Genomic DNA, 16,087 nt, shown 5'->3' on the forward strand with positions numbered 1-16,087 from the left:
GAAGAAATGGACAAATTCTTGGAAAGGTACAATTTTCCAAGACTGTACCAGGAAGAATTAGAAAATATGAATAGACCTATTGCAAGTAATGAAATTGAAACCATAATTTAAAATCTTCCAACAAACAAAAGTCCAGGACCTTATGGCTTCACAGGTGAATTCTATCAAACATTTAGGGACGAGCTAACACTGATCCTTCTCAAACTCCTCCAAAAAATTGCAGAGGGAGAAACACTCCCAAATTCATTCTATGAAGCCACTGTCACCCTGATATCAAAACCAGGAAAAGATATCACAAAAAAGAAAATTATAGACCAATATAACTGATGAACATAGATGCAAAAATCCTGAACAAAATACTAGCAAACAGAATCCAACAACACATTAAAAGGATCATACACCATGATCAAGTGGGATTTATCCCAGCAATGCAAGGATTCTTCAATATATGCAAATCAATCAATGTAATATACCACATTAACAAGTTAAGCAATAAAAACCATATGATAACCTCAATAGATGCAGAAAAAGCTTTTGGCAAAATTCAACACCGCTTTATGATAAAAACTCTCCAGAAAGTGGGCATAGAGGGAACCAACCTCAACATAGTAAAGGCCATATATGACAAATCCACAGCAAGCATCATACTCAATGGTGAAAAACTGAAAGCACTGCCACTAAGATCAGGAACAAAACAAGGATGTCCACTCTCGCCACTCTTATTCAACATAGTTTTGGAAGTCCTAGCCACAGCAATCAGGCAAGAAAAAGAAAAAAAGGAATACAAATTGGAAAAGAAGAAGTAAAACTGTCACTGTCTGTGGATGACTTGACACCATACACAGAAAATCCTAAAGATGCCAACAGAAAACTACTAGAACTAATCAATGAATTTGGTAAGGTTGCAGGATACAAAATTAATGCATAGAAATCTCTGGCATTCCTATACACCAACAATGAAAAATCAGAAAGAGAAATTAAGGAACCAATCCCATTTACCATAGCAACAGAAAGAATAAAATACCTCGGAATAAACCTGCTTAAGGAGGCAAAAGACTTGTACTCAGAAAACTATAAACCACTGATGAAAGAAATCACAGATGACATAAACAGATGGAGAAATATACCATGTTTATGGATTGGAAGAATCAATATTGTGAAAATAACTATACTATACTACCCAAAGCAACCTACAGATTCAGTGCAATCCCTATCAAACTACCAATGGCATTCTTCACAGAATTATAACAAAAAATTTTACAATTCGTATGGAAACACAAAAGACCCCAAATAGCCAAAGCAATCTTGAGAAAGAAAAACAGAGTTGGAGAAATCAGGCTCCCCGACTTCAAACTAATCCACAGAGCTACAGTAGTCAAGACAGTATGGTACTGGCACAAAAACAGAAATATAGATCAATGGTACAGGATAGAATGCCCAGAGATAAACCCACGCACATATGGTCACCTAATTTATGACAAAGGAGGCAAGAACATACAATGGAGAAAAGACAGCCTCTTCAATAAGTGGTGCTGGAAAACTGGACAGCTACATGGAAAAGAATGAAATTAGAACACTACCTAACACCATACACAAAAATAAACTTGAAATAGATTAAAGACCTAAATGTAAGACCAGACACTATAAAACTCTTAGAGGAAAACATAGGAAAAACACTCTTTGACATAAACCACAGCAAGATCTTTTTTGACCCACCTCCTAGAGTAACGGAAATAAAAACCAAAAATAAACAAATGGGACCTAATGAAACTTCAAAGCTTTTGCACAGCAAAGGAAACCATAAACAAGACCAAAAGACAACCCTCAGAATGGGAGAAAATATTTGCAAATGAAGCAACTGACAAAGGATTAATCTCCAAGATTTACAAGCAGCTCATGCAGCTCAATAACAAAAAAACGAACAACCCAATCCAAAAATGGGCAGAAGACCTAAACAGACATTTCTCCAAAGAAGATATACAGATGGCCAACAGACACATGAAAGAATGCTCAACATCCTTAATCATTAGAGAAATGCAAATCAAAAGTACAATGAGATATCATCTCACACCGGTCAGAATGGCCATCATCAAAAAATCTAGAAACAATAAATGCTGGAGAGGGTGTGGAGAAAAGGGAACACTCTTGCACTGTTGGTGGGAATGTAAATTGATACAGCCACTATGGAGAACAGTATGGAGGTTCCTTAAAAAACTAAAAATAGAACTACCATATGACCCAGCAATCCCACTACTGGGCATATACCCTGAGAAAACCATAATTCAAAAAGAGTCATGTACCAAAATGTTCATTGCAGCTCTATTTACAATAGCCAGGACATGGAAGCAACCTAAATGCCCATCAACAGACGAATGGATAAAGATGTGGTACATATATACAATAGAATATTACTCAGCCATAAAAAGGAACGAAATTGGGTCATTTGTAGTGAGGTAGATGGACCTAGAGTCTGTCATACAGAGTGAAGTAAGTCAGAACGACCAAAACAAATACTGTATTCTAACGTGTATATATGGAATCTAAAAAAAAAAAAAAAAAAAGGTACCGATGAACCTAGTTGCAGGGCAGGAATAAAGATGTAGATGTAGAGAATGGACTTGAGGACATGGGGTGGGAGAGGGAAGCCGGGGCAAAGTGAGAGTAGCATCGACGTATATCCACTACCAAATGTAAAATAGTTGGCTGGTGGGAAGGAGCAGCATAGCACAGGGAGATCAGCTCAGTGCTTTGCGATGACCTAGAGGGGTGGGATAGGGAGGATGGGAGGGAGGCTGAAGAGGGAGGGGATATAGGGACATATGTATGCATATGGCTGATTCACTTTCGTGTACAACAGAAACTAACACAGTATTGTGAAGCAATTATACTCCAATAAAGATCTATTTAAAAAAATAAATGGAAAGATATTCTGTGATCAGGGATTGGAAGAATTAATATTGTTAAAATGTCCATACTAGGGGGCTTCCCTGGTGGCGCAGTGGTTGAGAATCCGCCTGCCGATGCAGGGGACACGGGTTCGAGCCCTGGTCTGGGAAGATCCCACATGCCGCGGAGCAACTAGGTCCATGAGCCACAACTACTGAGCCTGCGCGTCTGGAGCCTGTGCTCCGCAACAAGAGAGGCCGCGACAGTGAGAGGCCCGCGCACCGCGATGAAGAGAGGCCCCCGCTTGCCGCAACTGGAGAAAGCCCTCGCACAGAAACGAAGACCCAACACAGCCATAAATAAATAAATAAATAGATAAATAAAATGTCTCTTTAAAAAAAAAAAAAGTCCATACTATATAAAGCAGTCTACGGATTTAATGCAATCCCTCTCAAAATTCGAAGGGCACTTCTGATGGGAAAAGAACGTTAATTCTAAAATTTGCATGGAACCACCAAAGACCCCAAATAGCCAGAGCAGCCTTGAGAAAGGAGAACAAAGCTGGAGGGATCACACTCCTTGATTTCAAAGTATGCTATAAAGCTATGGTAATCAAAACAGTATGGTTTCGCATAAAAACAGACACAGAGATCAATGGAACAGAATAGAGAGCCTAGAAACAAATCTACACATATATGAACAATTAGTTTACAAGAGAAGAGTCATGAACATATACATGGAGAAAGAATGGTCTCTTCAATAAATGGTGTTGTGAACACTGGACAGCCATAGGAAAAAGGAATGAAACTAGACTATGATCGTCTACCATACACAGAAATTAATTCAAAATGGATTAAAGACTTGAATGTAAGACCTGAAACCATAAAATTGCTAGAAGAAAACACAGGCAGTGAGGTCTTTGACATTGATCTTAGTGATGCTTTTGTGGTTCTGACTCCAAAGGCAAAGGAAACAAAAGCAAAAATAACCAAATAGGACTGCGTCAAACTAAAAAGCCTCTGCAGAACAAAGGAAGCCACCATCAAAATGAAAAAGCAATGTACTGAACACAAGCAGATATTTACAAATCATATATCCAGTAAGGGGCTAACATCCAAAGTATACAAAGAACCCATACAACTCAACAACATAAAAGCAACCTGATTTAAAAATGGGCAGAGGGGGCTTCCCTGGTGGCGCAGTGGTTGAGTCTGCCTGCCAATGCGGGGGACACGGGTTCGAGCCCTGGTCTGGGAGGGTCCCACATGCCGCGGAGCAGCTGGGCCCGTGAGCCACAACTACTGAGCCTGCGCATCTGGAGCCTGTGCTCCGCAACAAGAGAGGCCGCGATAATGAGAGGCTTGCGCACCGTGATGAAGAGTGGCCCCCACTTGCCACAACTAGAGAAAACCCTCGTGCAGAAACGAAGACCCAACACAGCCATAAATAAATAAATAAATAAGTAAGTAAATAATTAAACTTTAAAAGGAATATCACCAAACATTCCGAGAAGCAACTGGCCCTGAATCTGATCAGGGACCACTTCTAAAAAAAAAATAAATAAATAAATAAATAAATTTTAAAAATGGGCAGAGGACCTGAATAGACATTTTTCCAAAGGAGACATACAGATGGCAAACCGGCGCATGAAAAGATGTTCAATATCCCTAATTATTAGAGAAATGCAGATCAAAACCACAATGAGATATCACCTCACACCTGTTAGAATGGATATTATCAAAAAGACAACAAGGGCTTCCCTGGTGGCGCAGTGGTTGGGAATCCGCCTGCCAATGCAGGGGACACGGGTTTGTGCCCCGGTCTGGGAAGATCCCACATGCCGCGGAGCGGCTAGGCCCGTGAGCCACAACTGCTGAGCCTGTGCATCTGTAGCCTGTGCTCCGCAACGGGAGAGGTCGCGATAGTGAGAGGCCTGCAGACCGTGATGAAGAGTGGCCCCCGCTCGCCGCAACTGGAGAAAGCCCTTGCACAGAAACTAAGACCCAACACATCCAAAAATAAATAAATTAATTAATTAAAAAAAAAAAAGACAACAAATAAGTGTTGGTGAGGATGTGGAGAAAAGGGAACCCTCGTGCACTGTTGGTAGGATGTAAATTCGTGCAGTCACTGTGAAAAACAGTATGGAGATTCCTCAAACAGTTAATAGAACTACCATATGATCCAGCAATTCCACATCTGGAATTTATCTAAAGAATGCAAAAACAGTAATTCGAAAAGATATATGCACCCCTATGTTCATTATAGATCATTTACAATAGCCAAGATATGGAAACAACCTAAGTGTCCATCAATGGATGAATGGATAAATAAGATATTTTATGTATACACACACACGCGCACACACACACACACACACACACACACAAAATGGAATACTACTCAGCCATAATAAAGAATGAAATCTTGCCATTTGTGACAACATAGATGGACCCTGAAGGTATTATGCCCAGTGAAATAACTCAGAGAAAGACAAAGACCACATGACTGCACTCAAGTGAAATCTAAAAAACAAACAAACAAAAACCCCAAAATGAACAAACAAATAAAAACAAAAACTCATAGATACAGAGAAGAGATTGGTGGTTACCAGAGGGGAAGGGGGTTAGGAGGCAGGCGAAATGGATGAAGTGGGTCAACTGCATGATGATAGATAGCAACTAGACCTTTGGTAATGATCACTTTGTAGTGTATACAGATGTTGAATTATAATGTACACCTGAAACTTATATAATGTTATATACCAATTTTACTTCAATAAAAATTTAAGAAGATTGAATATGCAGAAATTAGAAGAAATAGCTAATGTCAGAATTTCCAGCTTCTGAAGGAGACAAAATGGGATCATGAGTGCAGTGGGTGGGAACAGCCTGGAGAAGAAATGCTGAGATACTAGAGAGAACATGTTTCTACTGAATGTAGCTACAGGTACGGTCGTCGGGACTGGAAGTTGAGGTATTTTCTGCCTGTAACCTCCATTTTCTTTTCAATATAGAAGGCAAGTTCACGTGAGAAGTACCCCTACTTAACACATAGGCTTATAATGGGTAATTTCACATAGAAGTATTTTAAAACAATAAGAGACATGAACTCTTTATTAGAAAACAATTGCCTTAATTATACAAAGGCATTTTCCATGGAAGGATTTTGTTTTGGTTTACAACTTTGCTCTAGGAAATGCTCAGAATTTATAAAATCTGAGGTAAATCTATAAAATTGAATTCTATCAAGCTAAGCAAGAATTCTAAATTGTTTAAGAATAAGGCCAGGCCAAGAATCATCTAAATATGGATATATTAAAATGGATAAAAATGTCCACAGCATATCCACACTACCAAATGTAAACTAGATAGCTAGTGGGAAGCAGCCACGTAGCACAGGGAGATCAGCTCGGTGCTTTGTGACCACCTAGAGGGGTGGGATAGGGAGGGTAGGAAGGAGGGAGACGCAAGAGGGAAGAGATATGGGGATATATGTATATGTATAGCTGATTCACTTTGTTATACAGCAGCAACTAACACACCATTGTAAAGCAATTATACTCCAAGAAAGATGTTAAAAAAAAAAAATGTCCACAGTATTCCTTAAGTTTAGTCAGTCTAAATTCTTAATGTTATCTTGTCTGCATTTATATTTATCTCTAAAAACTGGCACATTATTAGAAGGAATTCAAAACCAAAAACATGTTAATATTTAAAATACCTCATTGGATAGAGAATTCATTCCCCATAGGAGTAAACATGGAAAGATATCCAGAGGAGACGAAGCCAAAGAATTGAAAAGGAAAAAAAAAAAAAAAACCTTTAGTTAAACCACTTTCCCAACTTTATTTTGATTTCTTTTTAGCTTTCAAAAGCTGATTAATATGGAAAAATAAAGCACAAGGCTGGAGAAAAGAGCCACAATTTTTCTTCTTCAGTGTCAAAGAAATAGCTTTCCCTGCTCCTACTAAGTTGGAACTAAGCTCAGAAGGTTGAAAATAAATGACTAATTTCTTGGGAAATAACCTTAAGTGAAAGATTCTTTTGGCCCAATGATTGCTTTTCTTAAACTCCAGTTGACTTAACCTCATTCTCAAGGCCTCTTCTGCCCTCCCTTCCATCACACCCTACTGGTATCAAGTGTACCTAAAAGGCAGTCTCGGCACTTGCTACCCATCTCGGGAATGTTTTCCTTCTCTGATACAATTTGTGGGCAGGAATAAGTCAAAAGTGTGCTTCCTTCATTTCTTTTAAAAACTTCTCTCTGACATCTAAGATCTTTAAAAATGGGACCTAAAAAATATTACCACAAAATTTCACAAAGTAATGTTTCTACCAACTTTGAAAAAAATTGTGATAACCCTCTAAAAAGTTTTAATACATAACTAACATGTTAATTTTCATCTTCTCGTTTTGCTAAAATTGTATAAAGTGATACTTCTTAGTCTCATCTATACAAGAACTTCAAATTTCAGAGAAAGAAATGGAATGAGTTTTATAACAGAATGATCCTTCTTCCCCTTCTGGCAAAGACCATGTTCATTTCAGAGCCCATCTTGCATTATTTTTACCAAGTTAGCTGTTCAGAACTGCAGGGTTGGCTCTAAGCATGGTATCTAGGCCAGCGATTAAATAAAAAAATTTTTTCAGCAGTGGAACTCTTTTCCTTTCTTTAAAAAAAAAAAAAAATTTACCAAGTATTTATCACTATGAATTGATGTAAGAATTAACAATATAAAATCTCATTTCCAGGCATAAGCATATTCAGAAGCAAAATTTACACACATTTATCATAAAATAGTAAGTAGCAAGAGAAATATAATTTTATTAATCCTGGAGGTATCTTGCAATATTAATAAGAATATTAAGGACTGAAAGCTAATAGTACAAATGGGAATGATGAAATATGTCTCTACCAAATGCAGATGCAGTTTTTGTTTCAGGTATATTTCCTCTAATTTTTATTACCAGTGTCCTGAGTTGGAAGAACGTTTAATGTCTAGATGTACTATGTAAAAGTAATACCTATATAATTTTTTGAAAACTGTTTGTTTCAATTTAAGTGGAAGCATTTCTTAGCTATGCAGTGATTCTTAGCGTCTTTCTTTTAAATGTAGTTCTCAAAAACAGATAAATCCATTAAACTCTGAAAAGCTTTGATATATTTTCTTGCACATCTGAAATTGGTCATCAAACTTTATATGATTTAGTAATCTCTTTCTTAATACATAAATTCATATAATCTTTCTAAAGTTCTAGGAAGACTTAGCAGTAGAAAGTCCCAGAAACTTTTAAAGAGTGGAAGAACTCTTTTCCTTTTTTCCCCCAAACAAAAACTCAACTCTTGTACAAAATTCACATAGATTGATACATAAACATCCCGTGCAAGGCAACACGGAGCGTCGGAAGGGAAAGCAGGGCATGGGCTCCTAGAGCTCTGCCTGCCCCTCCGTCCCCCATACGGACCCTCAGGCTACTGTCTCCAGTTCTGCGATACACAGCAAACCACTTATCTTCATAACCTTTGACCTCCTCCCCTCTCTATTTCCGTTCTCGCACAGGTCTTCTCTGTCCGCATTCGCTCCTCCAACAATTGCCCCACAACCCGAAACACTGCCGTCCCCTCAGTTTTGATAGTCTCAGCCAGACACTCGGAAAAAGAACAGTTTAAACACATTCCTGCTCAGTTTTAAATGAGTGATAGCCTTGCTTATGCTTCCTGGATTTCAAAGTTTGTTTTTAGGCTAAATCTTTAGCTTACAAAATTTCAAATTATAAACCAAAGTGATACATCTCAGGCAGCACATTAGGACTTAGGATTTAGGAAGGTCTTTGGGGCCGCCCTGAAATGATACGTGCAGAACATTGCTTCTGTGTGACCTACTTCAGAACCCTCCTGAGGGAGCTGGATGGATCGTATTCCTGAGCCTGTTCCAGGACAGTCCAGAGCTCCTGATCAAACATGTTAATAAAGTCATCCTTTCAATCTTGCTTTAATGTCAGTGTGGATCCGAGGTACTAAAGTAGCTTATTGTGTCAATACTTATTTTGTGTTAATCTAGCTTTCTTCAGTGTATATCTTACACTTCGGGCAAGATTTTCCTTTTTAAATGAATATCTTCTCTATCACATCTTTTTGGACGTGATGAGCACAGGTGGGCAGGTCTTTGTTTCCTTGTCTACGAGGAAAAGATGTTGCTGGTCACCTGCGACGTGATGTGAGGAAGTCACGGTGCAGCCCGTGAGGCGGGTAGAGGGTGAGGAGCGAGGCATGTGGCGGGCAGCCCGGGGCTCAGCCCTCCCTCCGCCTCGGGCCAGAGGACCCAGCTTTCTGGGCTGTTACAAGCCCCGCGTCCCCAGACTCAAGGAACAGGTGGTGGGGGAGGCCTCTCTCCCTTTTCACAAAGCAAAGCCTAGGCAGGACACAAGCTAAAGCTCAGGCAGGCTTTTCTCAGTTCATCACCACCCAACCTCCACCAGAAATGGCGTTCCCCACCCACTGCACCATTGTGGATCCAGGAAAGGCAGGGAGGGTGGGTGTCCCGCGAGAAGGAAGGGAATGATAGTGACAGTGACCAACACGTCAACCAGTGGTTAGCGCTCACCGCGTATGAGACACCATCAAAGTGCCCTGTATATGCTAATTCACTTAACGCTCCCGACAGACGCAGAGTTATATATTATTAATTTTCTAGTGTTACAGATGAGGAAACTGCAGCATAGAGAGACTGAGTCACTTGCCCAAAGTCACAGAGCTTGGGAAAGCCAGGATTTGAACGTAAGCTCTAGGTTCCATGCTCTCACCCATCGCGAACACTGCCGCCCTTTTGTCAGAAGCGTGCATGGAGAAGGAGCTGCTCTGGCCCGGACCCTGGACCCCTGGTGCTGCATTCCCTCAGGCCATCGCGCCCACACCCAGCGCCGAAATCTGCAGTCACAGTCAACTGGCTCCACTTGCAATGATTCCACTCAAAGGGGCCTCTTTGTTTCTGCAAATGCTCCCCATGGGTCCGCTGCAGACCGAGTGCAATCTGTGGGGACCAGGCCCCGGCCGGGGCTGACCTTTTAGACATTCATCTCCACCAGTGGGGCACCACTGCCCCTGCACCATGTTGGACTTGCAGTCCAGCACACTCAGAGCTCCTCCTGAAGGCTGAATCCCTTCCTTTCTCTGTGTATCCTCAGAGGTTATGCCCACCAACACCATTTTGAAGTTAAGATGCTCTGCATATTTCAGCTCCAGCAGCAAACAAGGCTGAGAAGGTCTTGAAATCACTCCTCTGATGCTTCCACTCATTCCCACTCAGACCCCTTTTCAAATGTACTTGAGTTATTTTTCTCTGGTACGAGATAAAACTTATCCGTCCTTCTTTCCACTCTTTTGGGCACAACGACTGGATCTCTCTGGTTTAACATTCCTAACAGCTTATATTGTGTTCACAGACTGCACTCCACTGTGTATGCTGCTTTTCAAATTGTTCCATAAGATTCTTCCTAGTACTGACCCTGGAAGAGTGTTGCCAAGGGACAGCTGCTTCCTGTCTCTACTCTGTCTCTTGTCCCTATCCCCTTGCCAGGTTCCCTAAGCATAACAAAGCTCACCCTCCCCGCCCCGTGTTGTTGTGCCTCACACACACACACACACACACACACACACACACACACACACTTCTTCTGAATTGCTTTGGTGTAGAACTTTGTCACAAATGCCCTAGAACTCTACATAATGACCAGTTTGCTCCTTTTGAGGCAATCAAGGAGCCCATAAGTTTATCTGTGAGCACATTTCATGGATTACCCAAATATAGGTAGCCAGCAGTGCTAATCTTCCCCCTCCAGCTTTATTGCTTCATACGTAAGGCAAAACGACTTAAAGATGCATTTCAAGAGGATGCGTTAACAGTGTGAATCTTATTCTCCATGAGCCAGTGGTATGTTAAAGCTCTCATGCAGTGAAACTAAACGTCTCTTTTTCAGCCTGTCAGTTTACTCTGACGTAGGCAGTTGCTGTGAAAAGTATCCTAATGAGCATTAGAGGAATAAATAATAGAAATAAATTTTTAAAATTATTTCAATAAAGTTTGAGGGTTATAAGAAGCAAGTGTCAGTGCAAAATGGCTTTGCCGACTTGGCAGTGGCAGGCGGAGTCTGTGATGGAATTTTTACCTGAAGTGCAGCAGCCTAGCTTTCTCCATGGCCCAGCCATGCTTTCTGAAGTGTTTTATGCACCACAAAATACATAACAGAGGGCAGTTCAATTCACTGCGAACGCCCAGCTACCTGACCATGACATGTCTGGAGGTGACTCAGGTTCATTCCCAAACGCGGCGCCACAACTTCTAAATTCACAGCCTGACCTCCTGCTGCCAGTTACGACCGCCCGGTGCTTCCGACAGCGCAGCCAGTTTGTGGTGTCCCTAAAAATCATCAGCAATTTGAAAACATTAGCACCCAGCAATAGTCATACTGTGCAACGATTGCCTGTATTTACCACCTCACTTTTCCAGGGTACGGACTGAAAAAAAAAAAAAAAAAATCAAAGAGAAAAAATTAAACGTCTCTAGCAGCGGGGAAAATACAGACTTGAAAACCAACTGCAGCAGAGGAACTCAGCCCTCTTCTATATTGTTCACAACTTAAACCAGTTTGAGCTCTGTGGCTGTGTAGAAGAAAAATATTGTCACATGTTTCCCTCTGTCGAATACTTTTTATTTGGTCTGCACATTTGCAGGATATTTGGATATCTGGATATTATGTTATGTGGCAGGACTGAAGATGGGGAGAGGTTCATTGCTTCATTCGACAAATATTTACTATGTTGTGCTTCGTGGCACGAACCGTGCCTGGGAGTGCCGAAGGGGACGAGACAGGCATGGCTTCTGTCGTCAGGAGGCACAGTCTCCTGAGACCAACAATTCCATCATGACAGCGGGGAGAAGAGACATCCAAGTCTTGGGCGCGCACAGGTGGGGGCAGGGCTGGAAGCAGACGCCCCCGAGGAAGAAGAGTGCACGCCCCCGAGGAAGAAGAGTGCACGCCCCTGAGGAAGAAGAGTGCACGCCCCCGAGGAAGAAGAGTGCACGCCCCCGAGGAAGAAGAGTGCACGCCCCCGAGGAAGAAGAGCGCATCTGAAACCTGAGAGACAGGCGTGGACGGCATAGTGTGTTGCGGGCGGGGGGCTGAGTGGCATCTGAGGCAGGGGAGGAGCGGTGGGACCACCTGGCAGGGACCCGCCGAGCACAGAGGCACCCGCAGAGAAGTGGCAGCGCGCCCCTCACCCCCGCCCTGCTCTCCACTCGTACATCCTGGCTGGGCGCTGGCCCCGGAGAGCAGGCTTTACTTCCCACGAAAGTAGACAATGCTTGCCACCAAGCCAGGTCCCATGAGTATATTCATTTGAGTCCAGGAGAAACAGTTTTCACACAAAGACCCTCAAGCCCTAACCCTAACCCTTACCCAAATTTAGTGGATTAAACAACCTAGAAGTTTGTCTTCCCTTGTGTAACGCCGCAGATGGTCCAGGGCTGGTAGCACGGCCCTGCCATCTTCAACGTGTTGGCTAAACTCTGAGTCCAAAGCTGCCCCAGTGGCCTCTACCCCTCAGCCTAGGAGAGGGACCCAGGGATACGCTTGCATCCTTGACGTGGGGCAAGAAACAAAGTGGCCCACATCACTGCTTCACACGTCCCATCCCGCAGAACTTAGCCCCGTGGTCACAGCGAGAGTCAGGGGAGGCCGAGAGCCGTATTCTGCGCTGTGCTGAAACCATCCTTAGCCGTCCGTGCCACAAGGCGGGTTGCGGGAGGGGCCAGGTGGTGGCAGAGAGGCAAGCAGGACTCGGGTTCTGGGATTACGCGAGCACTTGCTCAAAGCAAAGGAAACCACGTTGGTGTTGTAGAAGGTGCAGGGGCAGATTTAGGAGAGTTTGCTCGCAGAAAAGGCTGGATCAGGGTGGACACAAGGCTTCCCAGCAAGTCTCCCGTTTAAGTATCCAGACAATCCAAATTCTGCATTCAGAGGACACACAGCTGAGTCATGTGGCCTCTGAAGAAACTGCCTGAGAGCTTATGTTTCAACAGAAAGGTTCTGGTGGCTATAGACAGAAACCTGGAGTATCCTGTATTATTCAGCCTTCCCCCGCAGTGACCCTCGGCTGTGCTCTGAGTTTACGACGGTCACAGGTCCCAACGAAGCACACAGCCTGGGGTGCAGAGGTGGCCGCACCGGCACAGTCACAGCTGTAGCTACGAGTGTGGCCTGCGCCCTGGCCAAGTCGCAGGAGGACCGAGCCGCTCTCGAGGGTGGCACGGACCTGCCAGCGGCCTCTCTGCGGAGCGTCAGATCCTGCCAAGGATGCAGGGCCCATCCACGTGGCACTCAGCCCCTCAGGAGAAATGCTGCTGGAAGTCAGCACCTCAGATTCTTGTCTACACTGAAAAGGTGGAGGCCGAGGCCTTGAGAGCTGCCGTCTGAGTCGGTTCGGCGCACGGAAAGGGGACTTGGTTCCAGGGAGGAGCACTTCAGAAAGACGCCTACCCCACACTCACAGCGTCCAGCCGGCTCGGCAGAACTCTGCTCCTCACAAGAACGGCGGCAGCATTTGGATACCCCTGTCAGCCAGGCTCTTGATATACACGAATCTCTCTCCAGACATTCATTCTTCTCCTCTCATCCTCTTCGTGTTATCCTTACAGAAGCGGTGAAGACACAGCCAGGGAAGCTGGGTGGCTTGACGCTGTACCCACAGCCAGGACTCAAACCCAGGTCTAGTCTGGCACCAAACACAAGCTCGTTTCTCTGTACCCTGTGTTGTTTATTTAAGGAGTAGGTTTCTCCCTCAGATTTATCCATTTTCTACATTGCATTAATGAACTAACTTTGGGATATCTGTCTAAATTATACTTACATGTATTGTATTATGTATCTATGCCACCTAAAATGATTTCAAAACCTACCTAAATTTGCATACAAATCACTGGCTATATCCTATAAAAAGTACATCAGAAAATTCTGATGTTCTCATTCTTGCAAAATGGCTTGTGGTAGCTTGAGTGTCTATATGCTGTCAGGATCCTTGTTTTCATGGCTCACTACCAGATCATTCTTTTTATGATAGGACATCACTTCTCTTAGGATTTCAGTGAATGTGAAAAATATGGGTAAGCCATACTAGTGGTTGTGATTTAATTATTAATGATAAGGGTTATCAATTGACTGATTAATAATTAAGTTCTGATTAATCTATTATTAACTTAATTGAACAGTTAGCAGAGCTAAAACTTGAAATGGTGCTGAAGCATGGAGGACCAATTTAATAAAAGTCACACCTAACGAGGATAGTTTAGTGAGTCACGACTCAGCCTGGGGCTTCTTTCACTTAGCCCAGTGGTTTTGAGACTTGTTCGTGCTGTGGCATGTGTCACTGGTTTGTTCCTTCTTGTTGCTGAGTAGTATTCCATGGTACGAAGGCACCTACGGTTGTTGATCCACTCACCTGTTGAGGGACATTTTGACTGTTTCTGTGTTTGGGTGACTATGAATAATGCTGCTGAAAGTATTCACAGAGAGATCTTTGCGTGTATACACATTGCCGTGTTTCTCTTGGATAGGCATCTGGGAGTGGAGGTGCAAGGCTGTGTGGCACGCTTAACTTTCTGAGAAGCTGGCAAACTGTTTTCGGGGGGTGGGGGGGCCTGTATCATTTTGCATTTTTGTCAGCAGTGTGGGAGGGTTCCGGCTCCTCCACATCCTTGTCAGCACTTACTATTGTCAGCCTTTTCGATTTTAGCCATTCTGATAAGTATGTGGTTGTGTCTCGGTTTGCATTTCCCTGATGGCTAGTGGTGTTGAGCATCTTTTCATGTACTTGTGTTTGCCATCATCCATATATCTCTGCTGAAGCATCCAGATATCTTGTGAATTTTTAATTGACTTGTTTATCTTCTTATTGAGTTGTAAGAATTCTTTACGTAATTTGAATACTACAAGTCCTTTGTCAGATATGTAAAATATACATATGTATATATGTAGACACATATACGTACATGGGGACTTGCCCTGGTTTTGCAGAAAAACGTTGGACCCAGTGTGGCTTCAGTCAGGCTCTTCAGTGCCCCCTTCCAGGTCCCAAACAGTCCCACTGTGAGGATTTCCAGGACTTGTACAAGCAAAGCTGAGGGCATATTCTGGCACAAGAAAGGTGTATGTCCAGATAGATACAGGATAACTTGTTGTCAACACACAATTTCACTTTAAGCAAGCCAGCAACTTTGTTGCCTCTCCCTGTCACAGGGAGGACACCACATTTCCACCTGTGCTGCCCTCTGACCACACGTGGGCGTCTCTCCCAGACCTGTCTCTAGGTGACCAGCAACACATCTTGGATGAGTGTTGCTACCCTTCTTTGGCAAAGATGACAAGCTTCAAAGAGGCTTTCATTTTTACTTCTCTGCATGCAAATTGGAATGAAAAATATCGGGTCAACATTCTGACAAGTGTAGTTTCATTGGCAAGTGACCATCTAAGAAAAAATACCTTAGAAATTTAATTTCACAGAAACTTGATCAGATTTCCCCCCAATCAGACAATCATGGTCTAGTGAAAAATATCAACATTTCCAGTAGTTAGTGTGCACATTTTAAGTTAGCTCTTACGATAAGCAGAGGTATAAATACTAAGCCGCACGTTGTAGAGAGACCCCCTCAAACTGCACGTCGGTTTTCCTTGCTGTAAATGGAGTATTAGGGGTGCTTTTCTGATTTTCTTTCCTCCTCAGGGATTCAGACTTTAAACTTGGGTTATAAAGAATGTTAGCTTAAACTTTAGAAATATTTTTCTTACTTTTACTCACAGGTAAACAAAGACTTAGAGAATGAAGTGATTGAAAAACTGAAAGCATATTGCAAACTAGGATATTATAAACAAGTCCTGACTTGTTAACCAGAAGCATAAGCCATTATGTTTGATCACTCCTTAACCACAGAAATCGTTGTTCTAATTTAAATATGCATACACTATAATTAAGCTGATTTCAAAAACGTAACTTTTGTTGAGCACCTATACTTTTAAATTTGTGTCCAAAGACATTTCAAAGGGAGACATCGTACAGCATGGCAATGGGTTGGAAAATACAGAGATCACACCCTCTATGAACTGAAGAGTTTTGTATTTTTTTAATAATAATAAAAAAAAACAAAAAC

The 16,087-nt window shown here is 42.5% G+C and overlaps 1 protein-coding gene and 1 long non-coding RNA gene across 2 annotated transcripts in view; one reads left to right on the forward strand and one right to left on the reverse strand.

The window, feature by feature from the left end:
- The window catches only part of ODAD2 (outer dynein arm docking complex subunit 2), a 243,746-nt gene that overhangs the window by 25,497 nt on the left and 202,162 nt on the right, over positions 1–16,087 (reverse strand). The window lies entirely within an intron of this gene.
- LOC130707754 (uncharacterized) overlaps positions 1–16,087 on the forward strand; it is a 36,618-nt gene that overhangs the window by 16,678 nt on the left and 3,853 nt on the right. The window lies entirely within an intron of this gene.

This window comes from Balaenoptera acutorostrata, chromosome 3 (assembly GCF_949987535.1).
Source record: "Balaenoptera acutorostrata chromosome 3, mBalAcu1.1, whole genome shotgun sequence".
Taxonomy (NCBI): Eukaryota; Metazoa; Chordata; class Mammalia; order Artiodactyla; family Balaenopteridae; genus Balaenoptera; species Balaenoptera acutorostrata.